The sequence below is a fragment of the Equus caballus genome, chromosome 24 (assembly GCF_041296265.1).
Source record: "Equus caballus isolate H_3958 breed thoroughbred chromosome 24, TB-T2T, whole genome shotgun sequence".
NCBI classification, from domain to species: Eukaryota; Metazoa; Chordata; class Mammalia; order Perissodactyla; family Equidae; genus Equus; species Equus caballus.
Window position 1 is genome coordinate 13,768,567 of NC_091707.1, and position 15,764 is coordinate 13,784,330.

At 51.6% G+C, this 15,764-nt stretch overlaps 1 non-coding gene across 4 annotated transcripts in view; it reads right to left on the bottom strand.

The window, feature by feature from the left end:
- Positions 1–1,217: 1,217 nt before the first annotated feature.
- LOC106781224 (uncharacterized) overlaps positions 1,218–15,764 on the bottom strand; it is a 38,281-nt gene continuing 23,734 nt past the window's right edge. Inside the window, exons 2-12 of one of the 4 annotated variants that reach the window (XR_011432319.1) lie at positions 12,070–12,224; positions 11,453–11,614; positions 10,959–11,150; positions 9,262–9,314; positions 7,123–7,313; positions 6,293–6,403; positions 5,228–5,421; positions 4,519–4,626; positions 3,662–3,852; positions 2,382–2,436; positions 1,218–2,280 (exon numbers count right to left, since the gene is read on the bottom strand). This is a non-coding gene — a transcript (uncharacterized protein). The remainder of the gene's footprint in view (positions 2,281–2,381; positions 2,437–3,661; positions 3,853–4,518; positions 4,627–5,227; positions 5,422–6,292; positions 6,404–7,122; positions 7,314–9,261; positions 9,315–10,958; positions 11,151–11,452; positions 11,615–12,069; positions 12,225–15,764) is intronic. The other 3 variants (XR_011432320.1, XR_011432321.1, XR_011432318.1) reach the window with 3 other exon arrangements.

Genomic DNA, 15,764 nt, shown 5'->3' on the forward strand with positions numbered 1-15,764 from the left:
CCCAGTAAAGCAGAGAAGAAGAACTCAGGAGGCTCTTCGACTGTCCCCCAAACCCACCGCCCTCCCACAGCAATGCGGGGTGTCCAGGTCGTTCCAGGACAGGAAGCTGGGGAGAGAAGGGAGGCGTCCACACCAGGCGAGACACAACCAGGTGAGTCACGGGGAGGCAGGTAGAGACTCAGGCGGCCTCCCTCTCCTTCCCCACCCCGGACTAGGCCGGCTGTCCCTCCCTCGAGCCCCTGAGAGCGGGGAGCTCAGCAGGCAGCCTCTCTGAGCCTGAGACAGCCGCCAGGACAGCCCCGCCATCGCTGGGGAGCGGGGACGGAGGGGACGGAGGGGACGGAGGCCCCAAGGAGCCCTGTGCAGCCCGCGAGCCCCGCGCCCCGGCCCTCGAGGACAGCGCCCCGCAGGCCTCAGCGGACACGGCGGGCCAGGGCCTCGCCGCCGCCCGGAAGGCTGTCCGGGACCCGTGCCCGGGCTCAGGGTGCGTCTCCCCTCGGAGCGGCCCTCCCGCCCCGCTGCGGCCCTGCCCGCCGTCCTCCGAGGGCCTCCTCGTCTCCGCGGAGCCCCGTCAAAGCGCTCCCGCCCGGGCTCCCCGCGGAAGCGACGCACGGACCCCGGAGCCTCGCGGGCCAGGGCGGCACAAACCGTCCTCCGCCGGCCGAGCGCCCGACGCGGCGCGCGTTGGACCGGCCGCCCCCGCCCAGGAGGGATGAGGCCTGGCCGGGACAGCCCCCGGGCGCACTGGGCTGAGGGGAACCGGGTCGTCGTGGACGGCCGCGAGGCCCCAGCTTGCCGGCTCTCCGCGTCAGGCACGCCCCTCACGCCGGTCTGAACCTGCAGCCCCTTTCACCGGCTCCACACGGTGGCACCGCCACGCCTGACGCGGATGTCTGGGGCTTCCCCATTGGCTCGGGGTCGGGGTCGAGGGGAGGAAGGGGGGGGGTCGGAGCGTGTGAGGAGGCGTGACCAACAGGATGGTTTCCCCTCCCCCCCGTAGGGGCGGAGCCCACGCCGGCCACCTGCCTGCTCACAAACGCCTGGAGCCACGCCCCTCCCGCCCGCTGCCTGCTGGGAAATGGAGTCTTTTGACTGGAAACATAGGAGCTGCGTGTCTCTGCCCTTTGGCCTTTGGGAAATATGGTCCACAGTTGGACGTTCGGATCAGATGCCACAGCCCTTGATGCCAGAAAATCCCAAATGAATGTGCTAGGTCATTGATAACTCTATGTTTAATTTTTTTCTGCACAAAATTAACCTTGAGGTGGAAAGTGGCTCCACGAACTTGAGTTTCGTCACCAAAAACAATGGCAATATTTTCTGTATTCTTCCTACAGGAACCAAAACACATTTGTTTTGGTAGGTTTCCCAGGTTTTCCTTGTAAATCAAGATGAGGCAGTAGATACAGTCAGGGACAAAGACTGAAGAAAAGAGACAAATCCATTTCCGGCATCCATGGCCTCTGACTCTGTCTTGACCCTGAAACAAAGGTGTTCAGCATCTTGCTGCTTAGGAAGACAGAGGCTCGACACAGGAATGTGAACAGCAGCAACCAGAGAAAGCTTTGTGTGCTCACCCCTGAGGGCTTCCTCAGGGGTCCCTTCTGTTCTTGGATCTTACCTAGGTAGGAGCCATCCTTCTTTGTCTCTTTGTATGCCCTGGAACTTTGGGCAGAAAACTTACCATTTGGAATATTATGACATGACAACTAGGGGAATCGGGTTCTCCCCCTCCCCAGCATTTCTGGGGGATGCTGACTGCAATAGATGGTGATAGTTACTTTGGGGATATTCTGATCCAATCCTGAAAGTTCTGTATTCTTTGTCATGTGTGGCCACTGAACACTTCGATCTGTTAGCCTAAGGATCAGCCAGAGATCCTGAATTCAGTGGGTCTTAGGATGTCCTCCTGGGGAAAGAGGGCGAGGGAACTCTGTATGTGACAGAGAGAGTGACTGTCTGCTTTGGTGTAGAGAAAGAGCATGGTGGACTGCATCCAGTTCTCCTTTCATTCTGGCACACAGAAGACTACGTGTCTTAGCCCTCTTGGTTTTAGAATGGATGTGTGGCTACTTCTGCCCAAGGGCATCACTTTTAGGCCAAAGGAGAAAGGAGGGTGTGTAAGGCCCCAGGTGCTCTTTGTGTCCTTCAGCGGCAATGGAATGAGGCGTGAGTTCCAGATGGTGTAGCAACAAGGTCATGGGGTCTCCATCAGCCTTGCCCAACGAGACTTGGGAAGCAGGGGTCCCTTCACCCCAGCGACCAATGTTTGATGTAAATCTGAGGAGAAATACATCTTTAGTCATGGATTTCTTAATCGTTGCATTTAATTTCTTACCAGTGCATTACCTAAGGTTGTCCTGAAGATTACGATGACCTACCCTCTCAGATTGTCTGAAAGGTGATTCTCCCGGGCACCAACGTCTTGAACAGCTCCTGAAGAAGATTCGGAGTTTCACCCGGCCCTGCTGCACCCCAGCTCGGTGTCCACAGTCCCCCATAAGCCCAGGCAGGGTGAGATCAGAGCTGGAGCTCAGGATGCAGAGCATGTGGACTGAGGCTTGTGGGAGTCCCTGGGTTTGGCTGTGTTCACTGAATGCACCCAGTCCAGGATGACCCCGGACACAGTACTGTGGGGGAGGGAGGGGCCATTTGCTCCCAGCCCTGTCTCACTTCCTCCAAGCTCCAGAACACAGCCCACACATGCCCACCAGAAGGGCCATCATCTACTCATCCCAGTCCCCCTCGGGTCCCACTCCCCATTCCCATGCACATTCCCCCGAGGCAGGGACAATCCCCAGCTTTGTTTGACTGTCTCCACTGGAGTCAATACACATCACCTGCCTGATAAGTGCTGAGGCTGTCCAGGCCACCTGCGCAGATAGGGGATCCACCCAAGGACCTGGCAGCACTTCAGTGAGAGCCCATCCCCCACCAAAGGGCCAGACTCTGCCCACCTTCCACTCTCTCCCACCTCATTCATCTGCACAGCCACCCTGTGCAGCAGGTGCTCTGAGTGTCTGTCTCTAGTGTCCCCTGTTTGCTAGGGGACAGCGAAGGCTTGGGAGGAAAGAAAACTGCCCAGGTCACAGTGTTGGTAAGGGAGGCAGCAGGGATGTGGACCCAGATCATGGGATTCTGGAGCCGGGAATGGCAGGTGCAGGGCGGCTCATGGCACCTGGAAGGCAGGAGTCACCTGCCCTGCCAGCTCCGCTGCTCACCGCAGCCATCCTCGTCAGCTGCTCTGCCACCAGCTGGGGAGGGAAGTCCAAGAGGTTCGGCTTCTCCTCCCTCAGCTGGTCCTCTGTGGTCACAGACCAGGGTCCAGTGGGCTCTAGTTCAAGAGCTGGCACTGGGGCTGAATGGTGGCCCTTGCTCTGGCCCTGGAGGTGCCAACTCAGGGGCTGCTGCCTTCAGCCCCAACACAGGTGGTGAGACTGGAGGGGGAGCTGGCGATAGCCTGGGGGCTGGTGCTGGCTCTGGCTCTGGAAGTGGCAGGAGCTTTGGAGCTGGCTCTGGAGCAGGATAAAGAGAAAGTTTCACCCACACACCTGACAGTTTCTTTGCCTTTCCAAAGACAGGAAGGACTCCACTGCCTTTAAGAGAACTCTAGCCCATGAACCTCAACACAGACAGTCTTCCCAGACTCCAGTCCCCTCACCTTTCTGTTCGGCCTCAATGGCCTTGAGGTGTTCCAGGTGGCCTGGCAGAAGGTAAGTATGGCCCTCCACGTGTGAGCCACCAAAGCTGACGTGCACAGTGACCAGCTGCAGGGTCCAACAGGGAAACCGCAGGGACTCCCTGCAATCCTGCCCTTGGCCCAGCCAGGTTCCCAGCAGGAAATAGATAGCACTGGGGGGAGGCAGATGGGCGAGAGAGTCAGTGGCCCGGCCTTTCCTTAAATACTGCCCGCCCAAGGCACTCTTGTTAGCATCTTCTGGCCCCTATGCCAGTCCCTCCCCCTCCAGAGGAGGGCCCCACCCCAGCCCTGAGCCCCGGCTAGCTTTCCTGGCAGTGGCAGGCCTACTCATCCAGCAGGCTGAACACAGAGTCTGTGAGAGTCTCTTGTTCCCACCGACACTCTCCTCCCCAAGGGTCTGGACACAGCCCACCCCAGCCCTGCATTCACGTGGGCCACTGGAATGAAGACTCCAGCAGATTTGGGAGCAGCTTGCTCACCCACCTCCTCCTATGGACCTGGTGGTGGGGCTCAGAAGGGGTGAATGTGGAGAAAGGGAGGCAGAAGGAGCTGGGACTCTGCTGGGATTGGGTCTCTAGGAGACAACTCAGCCCAGCCTCCCTTCTGGTTCTCAAGGGGCCTGGAACCCATGCACAGCTCTCTTTGAGTCCAGTCCTGCTGGAGTGGAAGCCACCAGAACTCAGCCCTCCCATGGGAATCACAAGATCGGTTTGATGCAGGGTTCTCCCAGGCCTGCCCCAGCCACAGCCTCCATCCTCAACCCCCACCCTGTTTGCTAGAGACAGGAGGCCCTCCATCTGGACCCAAAGACCACTCACTTTGGGAGGTGGTCCTGTCCTCCAGCATCCCGCACACAATGGGCCAAGCTGCCTCCATGTGTCCCAAAGGGGATGAGGGCATCGCCCGGGATGTAGGGTAGATGGGACCTAGGGATGATGTCAAGTGTGACCGTCTGACTCTCAGACTAGAGGGGAGGCCCAGGGAGGCTGTCTGCTTCATTCATTGAGTGACACTTAGTGTGTCCAGATGTCCTGCACACAGTAGGTCCTTCATAGACATTGTTGAATGAACTCCAACCAGAACCATCCCAGGTGTCTGAATAGGCCTGGGGCCCCTCTGGGTCCACAGAGATCCCTAAATGGCTATATCAAGGACAAGCACCAGGACCAGCTGGATGGCATCTCAACCTCCTTGACAGGGTGCTCTCCAGGTGCTTTTCCAAACTCAAAAAGCCACAAGCCAGTGAAGGGAGAGGAAGACTACTTTCCATGGGGGACAGACAAATAATCACCACCAGCAACCACAGCATGGCCCACCACCCTCTCTGCAGAGCCAGGCACCAGGGCAGCACCTGGATGGCTGAGCCCATTCATCCCTGGGAGAAGCCTAGCAAGTTCATCCTCTCCCACCCCACGTTTCAGAGGAGCCAACTCAGGCTCAGAGAGATGTGGTGACATTCCCAAGACAAGACACAAAGCTGGCAGTGGGCAGAGTCACCACTGTGCTGAGGACGAGGCGGGCAGTCACCTGGGAAACAGCTGGTCCAAGACCTAGTGGGATGTGCTGGAGCCTGAGTAGCTGTAGAGGGAGGTGGTGACACTGCAGAGGACTCTACCAGGGAAGGCTGGCACCACAGACTCTGAGAGCCTCTGCATCATGACTGCCTGGAGGGCACGCATCCTGCAGGCCTCCGTTACAGACACAGTGGACGCATCTTCACGCTGGGTAGGATGAGGAGGGACGCAGGGTCAGGGCCACCACTGTGAACCACCAGCATTATCAAGGTCTGCAGCTGACCCAGGAACTCCTAGCCCCTCCCAGACATGTGCAACAGGAGACACAGGAGCTCCCACACTCAGCAAGATTCTGGGCTCTCAAAGTACAACCTGACTTTGGGCAGGCAAAGGATTACACATTGAGCTCCATCGAGGCCATTTGCTCTCTGAGGGACAACAGACCTCCCTCTGTGAAGAGCACCAGCCCAGTGAATCCTCAACAGACACCCCCTCTCTAGAGAGGAGAACAGAGGCTTAGGCATGCCAAGTGGCTTCTCTAGGTCCTGTGGGTCAAAACTGAATACCGCCCAAAGGGAGGGCTGAGGGCCTGCCCCTCTAACTGCCTGAGGCTTCATCGGACCCTGACCTGGAGGGAAATGTTATGTGGCCACCTCATGCCTCCCCAGTCTGGAAACAGTGTACAGGGCAGTGACAAGCTCTGAGAATCCCTTTGACTTCCAAAACACGCTGATAGTTATTTCTCTTACATTAAATGGAGTTTGGAGACCCTACTTATCGAGGTTCCATGTTCCAAAAAAGGCAAAATTCAAAGATACTCAGGGCCTAGTGGGAAGTGACAACGACATCAATGTTTTCTCTAATCTTCCTAGGAAAATGCAAAGAGTGCCCTCCTACCCTCCTATGCAGCTGGTGGGGAGGAGCGGAAGTGCAGATTCTTTGGGAATGGGACTGTGGGACACTCAGGGGGGACAGCCCTGTTAGGGTCCCAGGAGAACAGCAGTTTGAGTTTGGATTCTTGGCCGGCCATGATCATTTCAGGGTCCTGGGTGGGAAGACCCTCCGTGCCCACTCTCACCTCAGAGCAGCCCTGATTATTGATGGTGGCGCAGTGGAGCTACCCCATATCCAGGGAGATGGAGTTCCTGAAGCCATCCGCCAGCTCTTCGATCACCTCCTGCATGCAGTTCTGCAAAGACAGTGCCCGAGAGCCGGGCCGGGAGGTCTGAGGGGCCTGCCGCGACTTGGCCACAGGAGGAAACCCCAGCAGAGATCAGGTACCCAGCAGTGTCTGTGCAGAACTCCAGCCAGGGAGGGAATGAGATGACACCTAGAGGGCTTGGGACTGACATATGCATAGAGCTTGGTCCCCAGCACCCACACTCCCATCCTGCTACCCACCACGTAGGCTAGAAACACGATGCACTGCCAGGCTGCGAACACCCAGCAAAGGGCTCCTGCCCAGGGTGAGTCCCCGCTCTGCCCCACCATTCCTCACTCCACTCCCTCCTGACACACAAGGAGGCTCAGAGGGGTGTGGGGCTGGGATCCCGTTGTGGCCTAACCCAGTTGGCCTGCCCTGTGTTACCTAATGGCCAAAGGCGGTGCAGGTGAGGGCCAAGCCAATGTGTGTAGCAACTGAAAAGTCTCTGTTTCTTGGCTTTCCTGAAGCCAGAGCCTCGACAAGTCAGGAGACAACAGGAGAACATGCTGTTCTCTTGAATGTCTCCACTCAAGTGAGCTCAATAGGAGGCTATGTCTAGAATGTGGGTGCCTGGAGACCAGTATGCTAAGTTCTGTTAGGCTCTGTCACCAAGGAAGTGAGGTCACTTCCTCAAGGTTCCCTTACCCAGGGCCCTTTCTTCAATCACACCCACCCAAAACCCCTCTGGGCTCTTGGCTACTCACCCTCCTTGCCCATGTCATCTCCAGAACTGTACGCAATTAGCCAGCAGAGAGCCCCACACAGGACCTTGAGATGGAACCAGGCTTCCAGCTTGAGGAAGCTGAGTTCAGCTGAGTTCAGGCCTCTTGTTCCCTAGAAGCTCTGTGTCCTGGAGATGCCATTGTGCCTCCCAGGGCCTCCTCAATCTCTCAACCTGCACAATGTGGACGAGACCAGAAATAGCTCCCTTGTGACATCCTCAGCTATAGAAGAGATAGTAGTGACAACACCTGTGGTCTGGTTTCATGCGTGTCTGATGCACACAGTTAGAGATGAAAGAATGACAAGAAGGGGTGGGATATCGTGTGGAGTATCCCTCAAAACAGGACTGGGTTGTAGCTTTTGGACCTTGAGAAAGTCACTGCCCCTCTGGGCCTCATTCCCACGTCTGCACCTTTAACGGGTTGAAATTAGAGGAAATTCAGATATTTCCAGTCACTGGCATGAAACCTTCCATGGTCTCCTGTTTGACTTAGCGTCAGACCCAAGTGCCTCATGTTGGCCTATGTGGAGGGCAGCCTCTGCCACGGCTCCCAGTGCTCACTGTCTTCTGCTCTGCACATCCTTGTGGAACCACACAGTGGTCAGGAACTGGCTTCTGAACAGAATGCAGCCAAGGTGTTGGGATGGCACACAACCCAGGGTTAAGAACAAAAAGCCTGGCCCTTCCTTCTTACTCATTTTCTTTAGCCCCCTCCCTCTTTCCCTCCCCCTGTTTCCATCTCTCTCTCTCTCTGCCTCTTATATCTCTGGAACTGGGGGAGCAAGTGCACATGCTTTCAATTTCCCTATGTAGAGGCTCCATAGGAGAGAACGGAGGGAATGATCGGCCGACAGACAGGCAGAAACTCAGGCTTTCCGTCCAAACAAACCCTGTCAACATGCATGTGAGTGAACTTGGGAGCACATGCTCCCTGAGTCGAGCCGCAATAGAGACGCAGCCCAAGCTTCACGGAGACCTTGAGGCAGAGGCACCCAGCTAAGCCATGTCCCATTCCTGGCACACACACTTTGTGAGAGCTTAAGGATTTGTACTTTCTAGGGGCATGGTCTGGGAGCAATGTCGTCAGAGAGTGACAGGAAAAAGCAGTCTGCCAGTCTTGCCACCCATCCCTGCCGTGCCCCCATCTCCCCTCCTCTCTCTTCTCAGGATCCTTCCAGCCACACCGCCACCTTTCTGCCCTTCTCTGCTCAGACTCCTTTCTTCCTGTGAGTCTCTGTACCAGCAGTGGCTTCTCCCTGACACTCAAACTGTTCCCAGACACAGGCAGGCGTGCCTCACATCTGTCACTCTGCTCATAGCAAATGTCACCACTGTGAGGCCTTTCAGGGGCTCCCAGGCACAGTGTCCAACGTCACAGATCTCACATCTGCAAGGTCATCTCATGATTTCCTCCTTCTTGGTGTCATTTGGATAAAGTGAGTCCATGAAGGAGGGCTTTCTGCTTAGCAGACGCAGAGGCAGCTTCTTCCGGTGACCTCAGGAACATGACTGTCTCTTCTGGGCTGAATGTTTCCCCTCACAAGTCCACTGTGAATGGAAACCATCATTTCATCTCTTTCCTGGGTCTGGTTTCCCCTAAGAACACAGGGAGCCATCCCTTCTCCCTGGAATGCGGCACCAGCCCCTACACCCACAGCCAGAAAATTAGCGCCCAGCTTCAAACACCACCAATCCTGAAGTCAGTCCCTGCTGAGGCCTCCCATCCATTTTGTAATTCCAGGTAACGCCTGAGGTCACCTTTCCCCTGAGACTCAGCTCCCAGCCTTCCCTTGGCTCCTTAGAGGAACAGTGGAATTTCCCAGAAGCACTCCCAGCCTGGGCAAGAAAGGCTTTGAAATGTTCTCTATGTATTTTCCAGGACATGGGATATGGGGAGAAGTCATTTTGGTGTGTATGTGCAACAGTTTTTCAGACTGAGATCAAAGAATGGGGCTACTGGGTGTAACAAGAAAATGGATATGCTGAGCCAACGTCTTCATGGTGTGAAGTCTTAGAGAGCAAAGAACATGATTAAGAGCAGAGAATATGGAGACAATATCTTATGTTCAAATTCCAGCTCAATCACTTCCTAGATATTGGTAGTGGGCAAGTTACTCACCTCATCAGTGCCTCAGTTTCCTCATCTGGTGTTGGCAAGAATGATAAGTGTACCTAATTTGTAAGGACATGGAGAGTATTAAAGGAGTTAATGTTTGAAAACTGCTTGTAACACCTAGCACATTACAAGCACTGTACCTATCCATTATAAATGAAATGGAAACATTCTTGTGATGCTATCTTTTTGCTCCAGAATGGAGACTAGTGCCTGGATGGATGTAGACAGCACTCCCTGAGACAGGACGGATCGATGAATGATCAACACTGTTGAAGGCATTACCAATGGCACATCCACCTCCCTACGGCCATTCCCAAGCACAATCACACCCAAGCATCCCTCCTCTGTCCTGCATCATCTTCCGGGATTCTATCCAGGAATCACGGGGGCTTCTTGCACCCAGGACCCACACCCACTACAGGTTCTCTTCTCTCTAGCAGCAAACCCCAGGCCTTGTCCTAATGGTTGCAGCCCACAGGCTCTGCCCTCTGATCCTTTTCTTCACTTGAGGGAGAAGTGCCATCCCCAGAACTGGGCACACACAGTGTCAGCCTTGGAGGGAAGGTCTCCCTGGCCGGTTGTAGGTGGAAGAGCGCCGTGACAGAGTGGGATTTAGGGAGAGTCTTCCAGGTGTGCTTGGAAGGGGCCCAGCCAGGGCATTTGTCAGCAAGGTCTGGTCTGGTTGGTGGACCTTGGTGGCAAATGAGTGGCAGCGGCAGCATGTTTTAGAGGTCCTGGCATGAGACAATCCATAGGATGGTCATGAAGTCAGAATCAGCCTAATGAGCTCCAAATTAATCCACTGTCATCTGTTCCCTGACTGGCTGACTAATCCAGGAGTGATTTACAAGAGTGATATTCGTGTTCTATCATCTTTGCATTGGTTGGCTACAGCTATTATTCTTTACACAACTTGTATATTTCTACAAAGGAAAGGAAAGGTGAGTTTTGTTACAACCCTTCTAGCAAAGTTCTCCCTAACATATTGAATCACTAACAGAATCCACCGCTGGGAACCTCACATAAGATCCTAACATTTACTCTCTGGTTTCATATCTTTCTCTTTGGTAAATTCTCTTGACTTCTGGCTTCTTTCCTGAGGTTCGTCCACTTAGGACAATGTAGGAGTGCGATCTCTTGCTACTTCAGAAGTAGTGTGGCAACTCTATGATGATGTTGCTTTCGCTTTGTGACTGTGTGCATGTGTGTGTATGTGTGTGTGTGATGAGACTGTTTTCTGCATCTTGCCGCGTGGGTTGGATCGACTCCTTTCCTTGGAAAAATTGTCCCTAACCACTTTCTTTGGGCTTTATTTTCATGGGTTGAAGAGTGCTGTGCAACAGTAGAATTGACACTCTATCTTATGTAATTTAAACTTCTTTTAGTAGCCACATTTAAGAAAGTAAAAATAAACACGTGAAACTAATTTTAATAGTATATTTAAACCCATTATAACCAAGATATTATCATTTGTACAGGTAATCTATATACAAATTATTACCAAGATAGTTGACTTTTTTTTATGATTGGGATCTACAAATCCATTTGCAGCACAGTCTTCAGTTGCAAATTGAAATTTTCTACATATGCAGTTTCTGTGTCCCCCAAATCAGAACCTGGGCTGACTTGTTAGAGAGGAAATAAAGCAGAACAGACATAAGTAATGATCACTATCAATCCAGCTCAGCATGAACACTCACCACTGACAAAAAGGCTGTCCCTGAGCAGGGAGTAGAGTCCCCTCGGGGTGACACAGTGAGTCAGCTGGTTAAGCTCCCAGGAATGCTGCTGTCACCTGGTGTCTCTGTCATACTCTCCATCACGAGCCATGGGGTCAGGGTGGTAGGTGCAGACAGCTTCCACGCTAGTGGCTGCCCCATCCTCCACAGGCCCTGGGAGAGAGGAATGAGGGGACTCTAGAGAGATGTCCTGAATCCTCTGATAATGGGGGCCAGAGGGAGGGAGGAGCAAGTTGGCAGTCAGTGGGAAGAGTGAAAACTGGGGTGGTCTCTGAAAGCGTTTGTGATTCTCAACGCTCAGAAAAGGGGCTTCCCTGAGGGAGATCACTCTGCAACCCAAGGACAAGGGGCCTAGGCTGCTCTTCTTGAACAAGGATCCAAGCAGGGGAGGAGGCAGGAGGAGGATGAGCTGGAGAGACAGCAGGTGGGGAGCGGCTGGCTGGGACTCATCCTACCAGGAGCTGCGGGCACCAGGGTCTCATCCAGCACTGCAGGACTGCACTGCAGGACTCTCTCAGTGGAGTTAAATGTCGCTGAGCCCTTTCTCACGTCTGTTGAATATTGGAGGTTGGAGATGCTGAACTTCAGTGTGAGGGCCTTCAGCTCGTGCCCCATAGCTTGCAAGAAGAGATGGGGAGAGATGGCCATCACTGACAGCTGGCCTGAGACCAGATCAGTGTCCTGAACTCATTATCATCTGTTGCCTTTGCTCCCACTGGAACCACCACCCACCGCTGTGCTCATCCAAGTTGAAGCCAGTATGTCACTCACGTCTTCCTTCCTTCCTCCCCTGCCAGTAACACCAACTGCACTTGAGGATTGCTCCTCAAAACACACCCTATTTCCCTATATAATGCCTACTCCTTCTTAAAGACCCCAACTGGGCAAAACTTCCTCCACAAAGCTCTTCCCACCCAAACAATGCCAGTGCTTCTCCTCAAAACGTCCCACCTTCGATTAGAATGTTCTGTGAATTTCACAAGACCAGGGGCTCTCTGAGGGCTGCATCAGATTGGATTATTGGTATAATCTTTGTGATCAGCATGATTGCCCGAAAAGCAGAATTGCACACCTTGGCTTTCCAGCTCCCAAGTGATAATTTGGCAGTGGAGGTGTGGGGCTGGAGAGCTCCTCTGGCTAAGGAAGAGGGGCCTTCTAGGCCTGTGGTGGCTTCCGGTTGCTCAGGTGATGAGGAAGTAGGCAAGAACTTGCTTCCTGGCTCAGGAGCTGTGGAAAGGGCTCTTGTTAGGGTGGGACAGAGCCCCCCACACAGTGGGTGAAGCCCCACAGGCTCATCTGCACTCAGTAGTGGCTGTCCAAGGACAACCATTCACAGGTGAGCCATAAATGTGAGTGACAGAAGGAGGGATTGTGTGAGTAGAGGGATGAGCAAGCTTGTGAAGGAGATGAACCCAAGAGAGTGAGTGTGGTTGAAGAGAGAGACGGAACAAAGAGAGAGGTAGAGGCACAGACAGAGGGGATACCTGGATGGACAAAGGAAGAATGGACAAATGGAGGGTCAAAGGGAAAACAGGAAGAATACACACAAGGAAGAGAAGTTGGAGAGATGGGAGGAAAGAGGATGGAAGGAGAGAAGAAGGAAAAACAGGCGAACGGGCAGGAGGACAGTTGGACAGATTGATATCTGGACAGATGGATGGATAGATGGAAGGAAGGAAGGAATGGAGGGAGGGAGTGTGGAAGGAAGGATAGAAGGAAAAAAGGAAGGAAGGAGGGAGCCCGAGAGGAGGGAGAACTGGGAAAATCACCTGCTCAAGTTCATAGGGTGCTTTAAAGGGAGGTTAAAGCTGAGAATACAGGACCCCTAACTCCCAGGCTTGTGTCCACCTGTCCCAATGCTGCCTGTTATTACTCCTAGAGATAAGCATATGCATATAAAAGAAACCTTGACCCCTACCCTCACAACACACAAAACTGAATTCCTGGACACTTTGACCTATAGGTGAAAGGTAAAATAATAAAGCTTCTAGAAGACAACATAAGAAAACATCTTCAGGATGACAGGGTAGCAAAAACTTCTTAAAGAAGACACACAAATGCACACATACACACACTCTTCATAAAAGAAAAGATCGGTAAACTTGGATTCATTAAAATTTAGACTTTCAGTTCATCATGAGCCATATTACAAGAGGGAATTGGCAAGTCACAGGATGCGAAGAGATTGTTCCAATTCGAATATTCAACAAAGGATTCTCATGCAGAATACAGAAAATCTTCAGCATTACAGTAAGAAAGAAGACAAAGAAACCAATTGCTTAAAACTGGGCAAAAGAGTTGAACAGGCACTTCACAACACAGAGTGTCCCAACGGCCAACAAGCACATGCAAATGTGCTAAAATCAGTAGGTACCAGGGAAATGACAATTCAACCACACTGAGATCTTCTATACAACCAGAGAATGGTTAAAGACAGATTTGAAATGCTGAGCCGATGGCAGCAAGTGGAGGGCAGGCTGCAGGGCAACTGGAAGGCTCACACTTTGCTGTTAGGAGTAGGAATTCGTGCAGCCACTTGGGAAAGCTTTTTGGCAGGATCTATCTGTTAAAGCTGGAGACACACATACAACATGACCAGCAATTCTACTCTTAGATGTGCACTCAACTAAAATATAAACATTTGAACCAAGAGGAAGGAGCAAGAATGATTAGAGCATCATTCTCTTCATTCCTCCAAAGTAGAAAGTACTCAAATATCCATCTACGATAGAATGGATAAATCACTTCTGGTATCTAGTTCATGGTGGTTTTAAAAAATGGCCACAAATTCTTGGAGTCACATCCCATAAATATGTGAGGTTTAGGTTCCCTCCTCTTGAATCTAGGCAGGCGTGTACCTACTTCAATCAACAGAATAGAAGCGTTGCTCTGTGGAAGTGGTGGGCTGTGACTTCCAAGGACATGCCACTCTCAGGAAGCTTGCTCAGGGAAGCCAGCCAACAAGCTGTGAAGAGCTAAGGCCTCATGGAGAATCTCCTCATGGAGAATCTGCAACCAGGCCACAGCCACCTTCATAGCAACTGCTATGCTGGTGATCAGGTGATAAGACATCGTTCCCAAACAGAAGATGAATCATATGCACTGAAGAAAATAGACCACCAACACAAGCCCTGACGCACACCATGTCCACTTATACTTGGTATCTCAAGACCAGGGGCCAGGATGAGGAGGCAGGAGTTCATCCCCAAATTCTTGTGATTTTATCCAATACCAGACAGACTGTGCTCACCAAGCATTTCATAAACGTCCTCCATCCTCAAAGGAATCTCTGCATCTTATAGTGACATTAACTTTCCTCTGGTCATACATGATCACCAACCCCAGTACAGCCTTTGTATCAGCAATAGGTGAACACTATCTGAACAGGTCACCTGGGTCCCAAAAGTGGCAAAGAAGTAGAGCAACTTTCAAGTAGAAGTTTCCATCTCCATTGAAATTGTATTTTAGATGTACCATTGGAAAAATAAAACAGCCACTTTTCAAAACAGGAAATGTAGGTGCCCTTGTGAACGACCCCAGAGGATTTTGGACTTCAAGACATCCCAGCCAAGGTACCATCCATTTGAGTGAAAGAGCCTCTAAATCATTCTAGACCCCAACCATCAGCGAGCACGGCAATTTCTCCCTACCAAATTCCTAACCCACAGAATCCGACTAATACAATGGTTGTTGTTTCACTCCACTAAGTTTGGATTGGCATGTTATGCAGTTATCAATAACCAAAACTAATGCATTATGCAATAATAATCAGATCTATAGAGCTATATAAAAACCAACCAATTACCTGCAACAACATGGATGAATCTCAGACAGGATGTTTAATAAAAGGAGCCTGGTAGAAAGGAGTACATAGAGTATAATTCCATCTACCTGAACTCAAAAACTGGCAAAACTAAGCTACAGCGATAGAAGTCAGAGTAGTGGTTACCTTGGGTGGGAGCAAATTCTGCAAAGGGGCACGATAGAGGCTTCTGGAGAGCCAGAATAGTGAATGTCTTGATCTGGGGGGTTGTTATGATAGTGTGTTTAGATTGTTAAAAAAAATCATTGAGGTAGATACTCAAGACTTGTGCACTTTTCCCACTAGTATGCTATAATTTAAAACGATGTTTTGTCAGTAAAACGTGGCTAACCCAATAGATGTGAGAGTATGAAGGACAAATAAAAGATGACTCCAAGTTTTCAGGCATGATGGACTAGGTAGTGCCATTAACTGAAGAGTTGAACCATGGAGCAAATTAAAACAGGAGCAGAGGCAGAGACCACGTCCTGTTCATTATGTATTCAGGTGTCTACCATAATCCTGAATACACAGTCAGTCCAGCTTCCAGGATACTCCTCTCTTTTTCATCATAAACTATGGCTCACCCCTTCTTGCTGTCTTCTATTGCCTCCTTTTTCCCAGCTGCTTTTTTTTTAAGTTAATTTTTATTGAGTTTATGATAGTTTACAATCTTGTGAAATTTCAGTTGGACATTATTGTTTGTCAGTCATGTTGTAGGTGCACCCCTTTACCCTTTGTACCCCCCACCCCCTTTCCCCTGGTAGCCACTAATCTGTTCTCTTTGTCCACGTTTAAATTCCTTATATGAGTGGAGTCATACAGAGATTGTCCTTCTCTACTGGCTTATTTCACTTAACATAATTCCCTCAAGGTCCATCCATGCTGTTTTGAATGGAATTATTTTATCCTTTCTTATGGCTGAGTAGTATTCCACTATATATATATACACATACATACATACT